The sequence below is a fragment of the Lissotriton vulgaris genome, chromosome 11 (genome assembly GCF_964263255.1).
Source record: "Lissotriton vulgaris chromosome 11, aLisVul1.2, whole genome shotgun sequence".
Classification (NCBI taxonomy): domain Eukaryota; kingdom Metazoa; phylum Chordata; class Amphibia; order Caudata; family Salamandridae; genus Lissotriton; species Lissotriton vulgaris.
The window spans coordinates 316490849-316504708 of NC_141699.1; positions in this window are offsets into that span (position 1 = coordinate 316490849).

The window sequence follows — 13860 nt, forward strand, 5'->3', positions numbered from 1 at the left end:
TTGTGTAGGTTTTGTGATTAAAGAGATTCGGATATAGTGTCGATTTTTAAGCATGCTCTTTCGGTCATAGTGGCCAATGTATTCTTAGGTTTAGTTAGCATTGTCGTATTTATTTTGGTGGGCGGTAAGGTCATGATCGGTGAGCACTAATTAGAAGATCCCTATGAGTGGGCGTCACCCAACACGGATGGGAGCGCTCGGGAGAGGTGGCCATTGGCCCCTCAATGGGGAGGCGGTCCCTTCTAAGGATGGGTCGCCGGAAGTAAAGGAAAGGCGGTCAAGGCCCCTTCCTTTGTAGGAGGGGTTACAGCCCCCTCCTGGGGAATTTCCCGGGGCCAGTGACATCTGCGACGGCAGATGCGGTAAGTTGTGTGGGGTTGGGGGGAGGTCTACGATACCTTCTAGATACCTCACACGAGTCTTCGAACGACCTTTAACTGGCGTCGAGTTTTTAGGTGCCCCCGTCAAGTCAAGGGAAATTGGTAGTAGTTGCACTTGAGGTACGCCTCCGTGCTGTCGCCCCTCCCAAGTGGGAGGGGTAAGTCTGGTTAGGGATCTTGACACCGGTTACGACCTTGCCGTTGGCCCTTAAACGTTAGGATGTACAATTTCAATATTTCAAGAAAATGTTTTTGTAGGATGTTAGTTCGGCTAGGAGAAACTCTGTATTAGAGAATCTGTTAAGGTTAGCCAAACATCGCAATGTGGTAATGAAATTGTACATAACATGAAATGTTTAATGTTTTAATTTTTGTTTTAATAAATACGGCCGGGAGGGTCACTCCCTCCCACTTCCAAAAACTTCAAGAACTGTTTCCGGTTTCCCTCCATTTGGGGATTGTGTTGAGAGGGGGTGGCGGGTATCTCAGCCATATGACATTCACAGTTAAACCCCAATAACTCTCTCTGCCCCCCAAAGGTCTCCCCTCCATTTCCCCCCCCCTTTCCCCTCAACATCATCCACCAACACATCATTGGTCGATTCTCACCCTAAAGGTGCTGCTGTTGGGGGGTTGGTAAGTCTAAGAAGTCGTAAGTATTTGTGACATGGGAGTTCTCGAAATGCAGAAGAGGGCCTGACAGAAACGGTTTCCAAAGATCAGAGAATGAGGTCTCTTGGTGTGTAATTGAAAGGAAGATACGCCCCATGCCCAGGACAAGGCATATACAGTGAAATCACCCCGGATATGCGGGGAGACAGGTGGACCCCCAGTGTGCCGCAATGCTCTGGAGGGTTGCTCGTAGTGCAAGACCTATGTAGCGGCCTCTTCAGTATTTAAGAGGGAACATGAGAGCATTAGGTAAGCCTAGTAAAATGTAAGCTGGGAATTGAGGAAGCAGTGTGTGAAGATGCTTATTGATGTCATCCAGTACTTGCGGCCAATAAATAGCGAGTTTGGGGCAGTCCTATAGTATATGTGTCAAGGTGGCAAGGGATCCACAGCCTCGCCAACACAATATGTTTTTTTATTATAAATATTACAGAAGTAAAACAGAAAAATAATTTATGTTTTGTGACTTATTAATTATGTGTGAGTACCACAACAAACTTTGAAAGGTTAAAAATGAAACGTTGTTAATTTTAAAAATAGCAAACCTACGATGTCACTAACCTCATGGTTGGTTTTCCATATTGAGTAGCAAGTAACTGTAGCCAAACAGAATAAACACATGATGAAATATAAATCAGGCCATCGTTGCCTAAGTGAATCTTTAAATATTTAAATAACAATTTAGAGACAAATGTCTCCGCTCTCAACTAATTAAATAAAAACTTTATAAATGGATATTAGTGTCCAAAGTCCAACACAAATGAGAATAAGGTGGTATCTCCCAAATGAAACACGTTGTTAGGAATCTTTTCTGGAAAAATAGGTTCTTTTTATTCTTTTATTCAATGGAAATTCCTTAAAATCAAAGCACACATTTGACAGCTGACACGTTTTGTCCCTCCTGGGACTTCTTCAGGGCTGTAATATACACAAAAACAAAACAACCTATTTACAATCTGAAAACTTGCTAAAAACCATATGTTACATTATAAAATGATCAATAAGCAACCCTCATTAAGGGTTGTTCCCCTGCGCACCGCTTCAATGTTACCAGTTGGGTATTTCAATCAATAAACCAATAAGCTCAAGATTTTGTTGAAGTTTTTCTTTATAGATTTGAACAAGTTCCGTGTTTCTTCATGGAATTGCAAATTTCATTCCAATGAACATTATATTTTATTCCAATCCAAACATTTATCATTCCACATGATCAGTCCCAATGCATTTCGGACTATGGTAGTCCTTCGTCAGGGGAATAATCTAAACAAAAAAGACAATGTATGGTCTGAATTATCGGGGCACGTCATAATTTCATCCAAAGCAAGTAAACAACTGTTATTCAAAACCTTCCAGTCTAAATGAATCAGATGACTAATTATATACAATTCACCAGGGTAGACCAAAACTGAGGGAATCCGTGAACTAAGTGTCAATCTGCAAGAGTGAATCAACAGACCTTCACCTCAGAGTGCAAAAACGCTGCAATAAAGTATAGTAAAGTAAGGAAAACACCCAGTGTGACGCTGCAAAGTGTATACTCGAACGTGGTCTAGATAACGAACATTGAAAAATAAAAACGCGCTGTGTCAGAATCATGTTATCCCAAGCAATCTTTCACGAAATGGAATCCTAACATGTTGCATTGTAAACAGGAAAGTGGCCATAGAGTTTCATTAAAGAATGAACTCGCTGCTCGTTGTGATAATAGTTAAGGGGTGATCGTTCGGATAGAAATGCAGACAGCATGCATAAGATAAGAACCATTAGAGCGGTGGTTCGACTTACATTCAACCGCAGCTCGCACCACGTGTACCTCGCGTGTGTTCAAACGCCGGTCATAGTACCAAGCGGCCAAAAGTTGATATAGTTAGCTGGTGAAGATGTGTGGTCATAGAAAAAGGACTGTGTAGTCTAGTAAAACGGTGGGGGCCATCTTGTAAGCTGTTACCAACGCGCAAAATAACCAAAAAGTGAATGGGCATACACTATAAACAAAAGTGAAAAGAGAATGAAGAGTGTGTCATAATGTATCCTAATAAAACTGTGGTACATGTGAAGAGAGACAAATAAAAATAAATATATAATATAACCATGTCAAGGCCGTACTCATATATAAAAGTGTGCAAAGTGCAAAATCAGCATCCTGAAAGGGAAAATAAACATAAAACATATACATCAGGTGACATTAAAGGTAGCAAACGAATTCCATCCGATCATTTAACCCTGTCGGTTGCATTGAGCACAAGTAACAAATCCAAAAGTTCTCTCTTTGCAGGAGTTTGTTCTTGTGGTTAACCCCTTGGGTATGTGCTACATTTTCCCGCACAGTGAACTGTAGCTGAGCTACGTTGTGTCTGTATTCCAGGAAGTGACTGGCTACCGTAGATTTGCTATTGTGTGTCCGAATGTTACTCTTGTGTTCTAAGATCCTTGTTCGAATTTTTCTGTCTGTGTGTCCAACATAACTGAGACCACAAGGACATTATAAAATGAACCAGACATGATGTGAGATACTTTACATAAATGTATCTATTTTGTATTAGGGCTAACACACATTTGTTCATTTACGTTCTAGGGAGATAATCTGTCCTCAGTATTTTGAAGCAATCATAGCTCAACCTGGACCTAAAGTGATATACCAGTGCTTTAAATGGAACACATATACCCAGGAGAAGTGGTGCGTCAAGAAAAGGAAAGGGAAAAAGGAGGTTGATAGTTTAGAGCAATGAGAGACAATAATGAATGTTAACTCTAGAAGCAAAATCAAGTAGCGTAGATATGCTGTGGAAGGAAAAGTGTTCTCATGGATACACACTTTTAAACAGAAACATGTTTAAATAGATGCTTTTTGAGTGATCATATAATGGTGAACAAAGTTGTTGTCTTGCTAAGATTAACTGGGAAGAAGCTCCATGCCATAGTGGTGGCTACCACGAGGGATTGCTTTCTGACTGAGCTTCTTAAGCCTCTGCATCCACCTGAGATGGTCAGAAGTTGGGGAGAGGATGTAGCCTAACGGCTAGGGTGGTCAACCTCAAATCTGGGCAACCATGTTCAAGTCTCGGCAACGATGCTCAACATCCGGTGATTCTGTAGAAATCACTTAATCTCCCTGTGCCTAACAAAAAAGTAATGCAACTGGTGCTCATGTAAAGCGCTCTGAAACCCGATACCTTCGAGTCATGTTTGCGCTATATAAAACTCCAAAAAGAAAAGAGAAGTTTGCAAAGTATGCAAACTATTGTCCTTGTCATGATTCTGTCATGTCAGTTTCCTTGTGCACTTTGGCTGGTACCTGTTTATTATTTTCTATTGTTGTTCCCAATGCTTGTTGTGCATTTACCACTTGCCTGTGCAGATGCTTGTTGCAGGCTATGATGTTATCTGTTTACTGTTTTCTATTGTTTTTGACAATGTTTGTTGAGACTTTGCCACTTGTCTGTGTCAATGCTTGTTGCAGACTGCTATGTTATCAAGGCCTATTGACCCTTCTTAGCTCCAGTAGTTTACCTGTGAGCTGTAATCTGTAAGCTAATAGGAACCACACCCTGTTCTGGAAGCTTCTTCCTGAGCCCTTCAAATAGGGGCCACACCCTGTTCTCCTTGCTGGTTATTGGGAACCCGGAGTTTGAGCAGCAGCTGTTCCTGTTCTCTGGTTGCTGAAAGAAGATTGCAGTTGCAGCAGAAGACTTCTGTTTCTTTTCCCAGGTTGTAGATCCTCTCGCAGCTACAATCAGGTAGGATTGTTCTTTTCTTAATCAACAGCATCGTGACATGAACTACATGCTATTTTTGTTATTTTGCAGTTTTAAAGAAAATTGCATATTGCGCTGAAGCTCCTTTTGAGCATTTACATATTTGGTAATTTTGGCAATGTTGTACATCGTACTGAAGCGCTCTTTAGTCATTTACATGTTTGGCTATTTGGGCACTGTTTTACATGTTTGGTGATTTTGTCATTTTTGTACATTGCACTGAAGCGCTCTTTGGTCATTTACATGTTTGGTGATTTTGGCAACTTTGCACATTGCGCTGAAGCGCTCTTTGGACATTTACATATTGATGACTCTAGCACTTTGGGCACAATGAGCTGAAGAGCTCTTGGGGCATTTGCATACCTGATGACTTTGGCATTTTGTCCCATCACGCTGAAGCGCTTCCTGGACATTTGCATATTTTGAACTCTGATACATAACACTGAAGCGCTCCCTTGGGCGTTTGAATAAGAATCTGCCTCATTAGCATATGTGACATGTTGTGTATTGCAAAAAGGTTGTTGGAAGTACCACTGTGATATTTAACAGTGGTTAAAGCACATCATTTCGGAAACATTGTGTCTAAAATTGAAGTGGCTCTTTATATGAATGTGCTTCGCTTTGAAGCATGGTTGTTTAGCCATAACATTGCATTCTTGAGAATTATAGGAACAGAAATTGACAATGAAGCCTGAGAAGACATACACAATGACTGTTCTATGCATAACCTGCTTTTCTTTTACAGGTATGTTGCCATTGCTTAACCTGTGTTAAATATAGTCAAAGAGTTTACGGAGCATGAAAGGAAAGAAAATCAAGTACAACGTCTCGTTTCAGGTCTCCCTCCCTGCAGTACCCAACCTAATTCTCTTCCCCCCGTCTAGCCACTTTGATACTCAGGGCAGTTAATAATAATAATCATAATAAAACCATTTATAAAGCGCCTGGCTACACAAAACAGTGTGTCCCCACGCTGAATATTGCTAAATTGCCCAAGGAGCGAGCGAGAGAGAGCCAAAAAGGTGCAGAGGGATGCAGATGGAATTATACCGGGGGAAAAAGGAGAGTTTTAAGTTTTCCCCGGAACCTAGTTTCCGAGGGTTCCATCCTGAGATCGAGCAGGAGCTCGTTCCAGCATTTGGTGGCCAGGTATCTGAACGAACACCCACCCATCCTGGCTCTAGTGACTTTGGGGAGTTTAAACATCATCGTTCCGGATGCTCTTAGGTTCCTGATGGGGCGATGTATGGTGAAATGATTTTTAAGGTAGTTCGGACCTTTGCCATGGGCAATGCGATGCACAAAGCAGAGGGACTTAAATTTAATTCGCTCCTTAATAGGGAGCCAGTGGAGTTTAGCCAAAGCGGTTTTCCCAGATGCTCTGCAAGGGAGTCTGAGCACAAGGCAAGTGGTGGCATTTTGAGCACACTGGAGTTGGTGAAGGTATTTTAGTACAAACCCAAAAGCAGAGCATTCCCATAATCAAGGTGGGGGGTCACCAAGGCGTGGACTATGGTCTTTCTGGATTCGATGGGGAGGATGTCTAAGACCTTGCGGAGAACTTTCAGTGTGCTGAAGCACCTGGCTGTCACTTTGCTGACTTGGGACTTATAGGAGAGATTTGAGTCGAGTGTGATGCCAAGATTGCGCACTGAGTCCACAGGACGAGGTGGGATACCTAGTTCCGCAGGCTACCACAAGTGTGACCATGCTGAAGCGGATTTCCCGACCACCAGCAGTTCGGTTTTGTCGCCATTAAGGCGCAGGCAATTGCTGTTCATCCATGCTGCCACTGATGAAAGACAGTTGGAGAAATCGGTGGCATCTTCTCTGTGGTCAGGCGTGAGCTTAAACATCAGTTGGGTGTCATCAGCGTAGCTGACAATGCCCACCCCAAATGCATCCACTATGCGTGCCAGGGGTTCCATATAGATATTAAATAAAGTAGGGCTCAGACTCGAGCTCTGTGGAACCCCGTGGCTTGCTTTCCTAAGGGAGGATTTGAAAGGGGGGCAATGAAACTGGAAGCTCCTGTCAGCCAAGAAGGACTTAATCCAGGCTAATGCTCGTCCCCCCACACCCATATCGGACAGCCGAGACAGCAGCGTTGAGTGCAGCACGGTGTCAAAGGCTGCACTAAGATCTAATAGAACCAACGCTGCTGTCTCTCCTACATCCACTATTTGCCTAAGGCACTCAGTGGAAAAGAGTAAGGCTGACTCCGTGGAGTAGCCAGCTCTGAAACCCAATTGAGTGGGGTGTAGGAGAGATTGTTCCTCCAGATATCTCATGAGCTGTCTATTCACCACCTTTTCCACAATCTTTGCACAGAAGGGAAGAAGGGAAATGGGGCGAAGATTTTGGAATTGGGAAATGTGGATGTTGGATTTCTTTTTGAGGGGAATGACCTGAGCTGTTTTCCAAGCATCCAGTACTAGACATTCTTGGAAAGAAAGTGATACAATTAGACTGATCTGGTCAATTATCATATTCTCCATAACTCCTTTATAGCAAGTCGGGGGGCAGACATCGCAAGGCGATCCAGATTGAATGCTGTTGACGATGCTTAGTAATTCCTGTCTCTCATTTAAGCTTGAGTCAGGGCTGCTGGAAGGTGGGCTTCTTGAGGGTACTGCTCCTAAGGACACCAACATAATTTTTACCAGTTCTGACAGTCCTGCATTGCTATATGATCACTTAGAGAATAATACAATATGTTAAACCTTTCAACTAATTCAATTCTGAGATATAGTCAACAAACACCATCAAGGGAAGATGCTACACATTTTTCATCTATGTTGTTTTTCCAGGTTTATCACCAGAAACTCTCCCATTTAGAAGAGTTAAATTCAGTGTTGATGCATAATATTAACCCTTCAGATAAAATAATCCAAGATGAATTTAAAATCAATTCTATAGCCACTATATAATAATTAAGAACCGGTTGTTACATTCTCTACATTTTCTTGAGACACAAAGGTGTTTTCTTGACCACAGGGCACCAAGGACTCAGTAAATGTGTCAACTCAAATTAGAAAAACTGTTGTTCTGCAGTCACTCATTCACCGACTGAGCAATATGACTGGAGGTAATGATCAATCACATGAGATGACACAAGGATAATCAGTGGAACCCTAATCCCTCTTTTATTAAGGAAGCACACACTCAAAAGCATTAGAACACAAAAAGATAAATTTTAATATTTATTCTAAAATCGAAATCCTAGTTTAGTATACACAACATGAATTGTAACCTTGAAGACAACAAATAAAATGGCAGCAGCAATGGTTACGAAAGTGTGTATAATAGACACCACTCCAACATAGTTGGTTTCTTAATATGTATCAGGCCTATCCTCATTATTCTACTTCTAAGACCTCATCTTATTCTAGAAAAGCAAAAAATAAAACCCATTTCAAGGTCCAGACATGCTGCATATTAACATACCTGTTTGAATAATGGATTTGCTTGGTCAATAAAATTTCAATACTTCTCTAATGAGACCAACACAACTGACAGATCAGAATTCAAAGGCTAAGTGCCTCCAGTCCTGATTGCCATCAACAGGAAACAGAGACATGATTCTGAATGGTCAGTCCCAAGGTCACCTGGCATTAAGACTCCTTTTTTACTCTTTACCTTCTGTGCTCAACCTTTGTTACATTATATCATTGTTTTAAAAAAAATCTTAGCCAACACAATTAACAGAAAGTGGCCTCAAGCTGTTTCAACTTTTTTTCTATGGGGTAGTGTTCTTATGAATAGCACCACAAAATGTGACACGTAGTATTTAACATCTAGAACGTTTTAGAAATCAATACAAAGTAATGTAAAACGAATCAGTCACCATTTTAGGTTAAATACTGCAAATATATTCATATAAGGCATTTTATCAAATTACAGAACACAATATGACACAAACTTGCCTTGTATATATATCATTCTTGTATAGTATGCTGATTAACTAATACATATATACATATATATATATATATATTACCTACTGGCGGTCGCCAGTAGGTAGTTATAGTTAGGATTTTTTTCAATGTTAAATCTGAAAATTCTATTTGGAATAACTTTGGCGCCGGTTGACGAATCTGCCTGAAAATTTCCTGAAAATGGCCTCGCGGGGTTCCGGTCCTTCCCTGAAAGTTTGGGGGGGATACGTTAAGCGGGGGCCGAGATAAAAGGGGGGTCCCAAAACGCGTTTTCCCCATGTTAATTTCCATAGGGCGGTCGATGTCACTTTTAGCCCGAACGGCTGAATGTATTTCCACCAAATTTGGCAAAATTGTAGGGACTGGTAGCCCGATGTGCCTTTGCTATGTCTCAAGATATGTGCTCCAGTGGATTTTGAGTAATTAAGGTTCAAAAAAATATATATATCTATAGCAGCGCACAGGTGCGCGCACCGGAGTGCGCTCCAGGCGCGACACGCGAGGTGCGCATGGAAAGCTGATTGGCTCTCGGGTGTCTGTAAACATTCGAAACAGTCCGCAGCGGCCGCCATCTTGTACCTCGGTAGGATTGAGGTGGTAAAAATCAAAGGGGGAAATGAGCAAAAGGGGGCAGGGTACACCCCCCCTGACCCCCTAGGTTTGATGTGGGGGTCATAAAAAAGCCGTACAGGGCCCCCCAAAATTTTTTTTAAAATTTGCGCCGAGGGAGCGCCTGGTACGCGCACCGGTGAGCGTACGATTGAGAAAAAGAATGGCACTTTTTTTTAAAAAAAAATAGCATTTTTTTATAAATTGGAGGTAGTTCTGAAAAGAACTTTTTTTTTGTTTTTGTTGTTTTATATTTTTTTTATACTTTTTGAAACGATTTTATATTTTTTTTGGTTTTTTTTCAGGGGAAAAACAAAAACAGGGATTCAGAAAATGCTCAACAGGAGCAAAAAAAATGAGAAAATTTAGGGACGGGGAGAGCATTGGTGTTCCTGTTTCTTTATTGCAATGAGTTCAACGCTCTGCTCCCCGTAACAGAGTAGTTCGTCACAGTTTGTGCATAAACATTTTATTCCTGCAAATACCGGCTGGATGTTAGGGACCATTCTTGCACGTGCTGAACCTGAAGGTGTTGCTCCACCAGTGGAGGTGCTGCTGCCATCTCTTCGTGCCTTCTCTGCCAGCTCCCTGACACTCTCCCTGGAGTAATTGTTGGGGTGTCTTCTTTTGACATGCCTAATTAAATTGGCATTTCCAAAGCTGTATTTTTTTAGAGGATTGCCTCTGGATAAAATACTTCCACATATTTTACAAGTTACTTTACTTGCATTAACTTTTTTTTGTCCTTCAGGGATGTCATAAAATTTCCAGATGAAGTGGTTCTTTGTTTTCTGGTGAGGAGGGTCCTCTTGCACAAATCCATCTGAATCACTGCTGGAGGACTCCCTTGCAGCCATTGCTGTAGATCAGGAAAATTAATGAGTAGAGAATTCACAAAACACCTCTTGCTCTCTCCAAGTGAAAATCAATAGTGAGAGAAATGGGTGGGTTTCTCTAAATTTAGAAAAAAATAATTATTGAACCAATGAAAAGTGTTATTTACAGGTCACATGACCATGGGCTTCATCATTATGAAACCAAAACTGTTATGAACCAATGAAAAGTGTTATTTTCTGGTCACATGACCCGACGCGCTTACGCGACGCGCCGCGGGGCGCGGCCAGAGGCGCGCCGCGTAAGCGTGTCAGACGCCTACGTTGCACGATCGTATTCGCGCGAGTACTTCCGGGTGCGCTTACGCCGTGCGTATCACGCGGTCGCGGCTACGCGAACGTCACAATCATGTTTTCGTTTGCGATATTGGCGCTCACGAGACGCTCCTCGGAGCGCGCCCGGGGGCGCTTTTCAGAAATACGCTTTTCGGGGCGCACTCCGGGGCGCGCTCTGGGAGCGCTCCCCCCAAAAATTAAAAAAAAAAAAATGGGAAAATTGTAGGGACAGGTTGTCCTATTCTGAAGTGGTTTGTAAAAAAATTAACTTTATAAAAATATGTATTGTGCTACATTGGGCTTAATATATGTTAGAGCCAAAATGTAGCCCAAATGTAGCCCAAAGTAGCCCAATGTAGCCCAAAGATGGCCACCAGAGATCAAAAATTGTAAATGTAGCCCAAAATTCAACTAGATGTAGCCCAACTGTAGCCCAATGACAGAATGTACCAGAGTGTTAAAAAGAACAACTAGAGTGCTAACAGTCTTATTTATAAAGTGAAACTTATAGTTAGGAATTAGCATTAAAAAAACCTTTGAAATTCACTGAAAAAAACCATAGGTTTCACACCAGTTATAGTTAGGAATTAGCATTTAAAAAACCTATTAAATTCACTGAAAAAACCATAGGTTTCACACCAGTTATAGTTAGCTGGAAATTTTACTGATATAAAACCATTGAAATTCCCACGTTATAGTTAGTCGGACTCACTATAACTTGCGCGTGCAATGCACTGCTGATGACATCACATATTACATCACTCATGACATGGTCAGTGACATCACTCATGACATCACTGATGACACCATCCAGTGAATATGTGTCTTTCTGAAAAATAAATATTAGTGAGTTATGTTTAAAAATTTAAATACATATATTAGTGTTTCACTTTGTGTATAAGTGGCTACATGTGTTGATAAGTAGCAACATGCGTATGTATATGGGTTATTTGATATTATTATTAGTATCAGTATGAGTGTCTATATGGTTTGGTGGGGGTATTACTTAGCACATAGATGCATGAGTGACTGACTCTTTGTTTGTATGTGTTTTGAAGACAGCATATGTACAGGACTGTATGGGTGGATGAGTGTCTATATGTGTTTGTTAGTGAGTGAATGACTGTCTCACTAGTGTCTTTATCAGTAACTACATATGTTTTAATCTAGTATATATGAATATTGATGTATATAAGTGAGTATATGTGAGAGTAAGAGATTGTAAGATTTCCTTTTTAAATAAGTATGTGTTTCTATAAGTGATTGTTTAAGAGAATAAATATGTGTAATTTTCAATAGAAGTAAGGTGGAAGTGTGTGTATAACTCTATATTCAAATAAATGGATGTCCAATAGTTTATTTGCACGTGTGAATATGTGTGTGAGTAACTTTTGGATGAATGTCGGTGTGTAACAGGATGTATAGGTGTATCACTTCATATGATGAGTGAGTATATGTATGAGTGACTATATAGAACTGTTGGTGAATGAGTGGATGTGTATATAGATAGTGGAATTACTGAATTGCTTGTTGTAACTGATATAGGTATCTCCATTTTTTTAAAAATTTCAGTTTCTATTTTTGAATATGTGTCTCAAGGGTTACATTATAGTGAAAGGAGGTCTGTCACTATGTCACAAGGATGGTGTCATGAGTGATGTCACTGACCATGTCATGAGTGATGTAATATGTGATGTCATCAGCAGTGCATTGCACGCGCAAGTTATAGTGAGTCCGACTAACTATAACGTGGGAATTTCAATGGTTTTATATCAGTAAAATTTCCAGCTAACTATAACTGGTGTGAAACCTATGGTTTTTTCAGTGAATATATATATATATATATATATATATATATATATATATATATATATATATATATATATATATATATATATATATATATATATATATATATATATATATATATATATATAAAACACACTATTCAATACAAGGTAACCCAGAAACAGGACAATTAAAACCAGTCCTCAAACAATAATAGCCATTATTTTATATAGCCTTTTGATTATAGTTTCACACACTGATGAAGCTACAAAAACTAGTAAATAATCAAAAATGACATGTTTGGTCATCCTTTGTATTATTATTGGCTATGTGATCTTCTATGTCTTGGCCAAGAAAGAACCTCTGAAGAGCATTCTGTACCTGAAATGTTTGTTGACCATCTACATTAAAGGAACTTCCACTCAGGTTAAAAAAACACTGTCAATAGCTTTCAAATTTGCACACTGCATACAAAACGTACAGAATGGTCCTCTACACTAAAATTAATCTATCAACAATGTCACATTTGTTAAAAAAAATGACCCTACGGGAACATCTTGCATCAAAATTTCTCCTCAATTACGTGATGTGGAGTAATGGCGTAATCTTGGTAACTGCTCGTAAATATGGTTACGTGAAATTACCAAAATTACACCAATTACTCATATGTAAAGAAAATTTCACCCATGCATGATCTAAAACAAAGTACACATGTCCTACTTTTTAAATACAATGTACCCTGTGATATGAGCTTTTAGGAACTACCTTTGGGGTGATATATGGATTAAAAGGAAAGGTATAGGTATGGAAAAACATTTAGACCTGAAGAATGGATCAAACACTGTGAACGGAAAGAATTGTTAAGTAAACAAATGAAACCTGAAAATAAATAAATGTTTTTCATATTCAAGTTTTCCACAAAGTCAAAGATCATCAAAAAAAGGATTCTTACATCTTGGGAATTATTACAGAAGAAGACCCATGTTTGTAAACACTAGAAGAAGAAATATCAAAGAACTGTTCTCATTAAAATTTTAAATCAGAACACAATTTCAGAAAGCACCAAAAATTCTTCAATTGCATCCATTGCAATAATGTAATCACAGGAAATCACATAACACACCCCAGAACTGGTGAGTAAGTTTAGATGAAACATTCAGCTATTCGTAATACGGCAAATGTTAAATTTTGCATACATATGTACAAATGCATAGATTGGGAAAACAGAGAGTAGATAAAAAATAATGATTACTGAACACAAAAACATAATCAGAAATAAAAACACTAACTCTAAGTTAGTGGAGCACCGGCTAGAGAAGCGACATAACATTGTTCAGTTGTGATTTACAGTACTAGAGACAGTAACCATGAAAGAGAGTGCAGATGAAGCTAAAATAATATCACAAAGAGAAATCTTTTGGATAAAAAAGTGTAATACTATGGGTCCATGTGGACTGACTGACAAATTGAACATGAGCGGTTTCTTATAATACACCTGAGTGTAGAACAAATGACATAAACTACATTAGGACATCCTTGAATACACTGA